A 4,272-nucleotide genomic window follows, 5' to 3' on the forward strand; every position below is an offset into this window, starting at 1 on the left:
TTCTAGTAAATATCTCTGAAGCACCCAGTGCTAAAAGCTTAGTCCCCATCCTGTGGTATAATGGGTGAACATTAAGATGTAGGTCCAATGGGAAGAAGTTAGCCACTGGGGGCATGCCCATGAAGGAGGTTGTGTGATGAAGATCTCATGCTCTCTCTCTTTTACCTCGTGGCCGCCATGAGGCGAGCAACTTTGCTCCACCACAAGCACCCAGTCACGATGATTTGCCTTAACAGAAGACTTAAAGCAAAGAAGTCCACCAACCATAATCTGAAACCTCTAAGACCACAAGTCAAAATAAACCTTTCCTCTTTTAAGGTTAATTGTCTCAAGTATTTTGTTACAGAAATAGAAAGCTAACCCAACCTCCTTTTCCAAATAACCTTACCCCATATTCCTCTGACAAAAATTCCTTGTCTTCCTGTCTTATTACTGTTTCTGTAGAATTATCTCCTTCATTCTTTTTCTTGAAAGGAAATTCTCAAGCTTTTTACTCCACAGATGTATGAAATAGAGGTATCGTAAAAGTCTTTCCTAGGTTTTCTAGGGTTCTATTAGCAGGAACGTTAAATGACTGTTGCTTTCAAAAGTCTGTCAGCAAAATTGCTTAAGTGTACTATTCAAAGGGAACATTTGTTTTTAAGTCTAGGAGATTTTTTTTTCTTTCTCGATCAGGGAGTGATCTGCTCTTCACACAGGGCTTATATTTGTATCTTCTTGATCCTATGACAAAATATTGACTGAAATTGGTTCTTGACTATTCCTGTGAGAAGTTTTTACTTTGACCCTGTGACATCCTTGAAGCAGGACTCAACGACATTCTGATTTCCCATAACAAATTGATTCATTCCAGAGCATTAGCAGCATGTGCACATAAACACATGTTACCAAAGATTTCTAGAGAAGCTTGAAGGGGAGGCTCACAGTATAGGATGCATGATTTCTCTAGAAATATCTTCCATGTGGCATTTTGTGTTCCTTTACAGCCAAGCAACAACCGTTTCCTTAACTTCCCCTCCACCCACCAGAGCTCAGCCTTAGAGATTTCCCACTTCCATATTTCTGTATCTTTCCCAAGTTTTTCAACCTCTTCCTGTTTTCAACAAGAAAAAACTTGGCTCTCTTGAAGCTTTTATTTTTAGTCATAAAGAATCCTCTCCCATCTCAAGCATGAATGTCTTCAAATAATATTACACAGACACTGTGTTGCCTTGCTTGAGGGTAATGGATATTATAACTAGGAGTCATTGTTCCGGGTTAAGCAAACTTTATTTTCTCTTTTCATATTCATGATTTTGAGTTCAAAAGTTTCAGGTGCTTATTTAAATGGCAAGTCATGTTTACTGAAGTGATTTCTCTGCCTTTTTTCAGAAATTTTTGTTTTCTCTGTGACTATTTCTCTTGGCCTATTTTCACAGATTCAAATATATTGCAGTCTGAGGTAAATAATGTTTAGACTGAACTTTATCCTTCATCCATGAAGACTGGGATCTGGATAAACAGACTCACATTCTTTACAGTTGTGAATATTTCTCAAAAATTGAACTTTAATAAGGTGTTTCTACCCATACAACCTAAAGCTGAAAATACTGTAAAAAACTGTCAGCAGGGGAATACTCACAAGGGACTGCCTCAAACCATCCTGAGATGGGATTGGTGGGTGTAATGGTCAGTTTGAATTGTCATCTTGATTGGATTAAGAGGTGCTTAAGATTAAGAGGCTTCTGGGTGTGTCAGTGAGGGAGTGTCTAGGAATGACTGAAATGTGGGATAGTGAACTGAAGTGGAGCCCCTCCCTAAGTGTGGGCAGCACCACTCAATAGGATGGTGGCTTGGATGGAATAAAAGCTGAAGAACAAGGAAGCAGATGCAGATGCAAGCTCAACTTCTTGATCTGGTTATTGATTGCTGCTTCAATCATCTGAGGATATCAGACACTCGCTTCTTCACTCTTCCAAAGTGGGTTCTGCCAGTGATTCTCCAGGTGGTTTCCATTAGCCTTGGTCTTGGACTAGGGTAGCACTGTTGATCCTTCTTGTTCTGGGGCTTCTGCCTCTTGGACTGTGGAGCTACTGGATCTTCCAGATCTCCAGCCTATACTCCATTGTGGACTCTCCAGCTTCTGGTTGTGTAAGCCAGTCTAATAAATTTCCCACTTTTTTTGTTTAACTTTAAGAAATAATATTCAGAAGAAAGTTTATTTTTTTTCTTTTTTTGGTTATTTTTTATTTTTATTTTTTACAGACTACATTTGATTCGTCATACACAAATGGGGTACATCATTTCATTTCTATGGTTGTACACAATGTAGATTCATACCATCTGTGTAATCATACGTATACATAGGGTAATGTTGTCTAATTCCACCATTTTCATACCCCGCCTCCCTCTCATTTCCCTCTACGTAATCTAAAGTTCTTCCATTCTTCTCTCCCCCGCCCCACTCCCATTATATATCATCATTCACTTGTCTGGGAAAACATTCAGCCTTTGGTTTTGGGGGATTGGCTTATTTCACTTAGCATGATATTCTCCAGTTCCATCCATTTATCTGCAAATGCCTTAATATTATTCTTCTTTATGGTTGAATAATATTCCATTGTGTATATATATACTGCAGTTTCTTTATCCATTCATCTGTTGAAAGGCATCTAGTTTGGTTCCACAATCTAGCTATTGTGAATTGAGCTGCTATAAACATTGATGTGGCTGCATTACTGTAGTATGCTAATTTTAAGTCCTTTGGGTATAAATCGAGGAGTGGGATAACTGATCAAAAGGTGGGTCCATTTCAAGTTTTCTGAGGATTCTCCACACTGCTTTCCAGAGTGGCTGCACCAATTTGCAACTCCACCAGCAATGTAAAAGTGTGCCTTTTCCCCCACATCTATGCCAACATTTACTATTGTTTGTGTTCTTGATAATAGCCAATCTAATTGGAATAAGATGAAATCTTTGGAGTTGTTTTAATTTGCATTTCTCTAGTTACTGTCTCTCACCTGCACAAAACTCAACTCAAAATTGATCAAGGACTTAGGAATTAGACCAAAGACTCTGCACCAAATACAAGAAATAGTAGGCCCAAATCTTCGTCTTGTTTGCTTAAAATCAGACTTCCTTAACAAGACTCCCAAAGCACAAGAAATGAAAGCAAGAATCAATAAATGGGATGGACTCAAACTAAAAAGCTTATTCTCAGCAAAGGATACAATCAATAATGTGAAAAGAGAGCCTACAGAGTGGGAGAAAATCTTTTCCACATGCACTTCAGATAGAAAACTAATTTCCAAAATTTATAAAGAACTTACAAAACTTTACACCAAAAGTACAAAGAACCCAATCAATAAATGGACCAAGGAACTGGACAGACACTTTACAGAAGAAGACATATAGGTGATTAATAGATATAAATCCCCTTTTTATAATCATAGTTCTTGTTGGTTCTCTTCTTCTCAAGAACACTGTATAATATAGTAGGATTTCCAAAGAAGGAAGCACTCAACTCCAGGGTGACCAGCCAGAGCATTTATTAGGGGAACATAAAGAGTGCACTTGCCTGTACTTGTAATGGATAGCAAGAGAAAAGTGATTTTCTGCCTGGCTGTACTGCACCAAGGGAGTCAGTGTGGAGTTTATATGAAGGAAGAAAGAATTTTTGGCTCTGACCAGAACTAGTGTCTTTCAGTATTTTGGGTAGCAATTTAAAGATCTTATCATTGTTATCAGCGCCTGGAAATGTTAAGGCACTGACTTGGACTCAAGGCTGCCAGGAAAAGCAGAGGGAACAAACGTGAGAATACAAGGAAATGAACAATACTTCAGTCTCTAAATGTGAAATTCATTACATGCATCATCTACTTACTATTAATACTTATTCTTTAATTATTATCTCCTTTCATAGTCAAGAAAACTCATTCCCCCATGTTGTATACAATCTAAAGTAGCATTCATTCCTGGGTCCATGAAACTGCAGGGCCTAGGCTATTGCCCCTTCTTCTTTGTAGTAGAGGTGAGAAACAGATTAAAGATGTGTGGCTTGCTCAAAGTGAGAAAATTCATAATTCGTCTTCATAAATGATGTAGATGTGACTGAAGTCAGTTTATCTCAATCATCTCCCTTCCCATAACAGGCTCCGGAATAGTTAAAAGAACTTACAAATCCTTTGTAGCATACAAATTGGCAGGGAGGAGGAACTCTACCTGTGCTTTACCCCAGTGACCTCCTTTCTTTAATCACATCCTACTTGTCTACAGTTGCCACCCAGTTAACCC

The sequence above is a fragment of the Sciurus vulgaris genome, assembly GCF_902686455.1.
Source record: "Sciurus vulgaris genome assembly, chromosome: 5".
Lineage (NCBI taxonomy): Eukaryota > Metazoa > Chordata > Mammalia > Rodentia > Sciuridae > Sciurus > Sciurus vulgaris.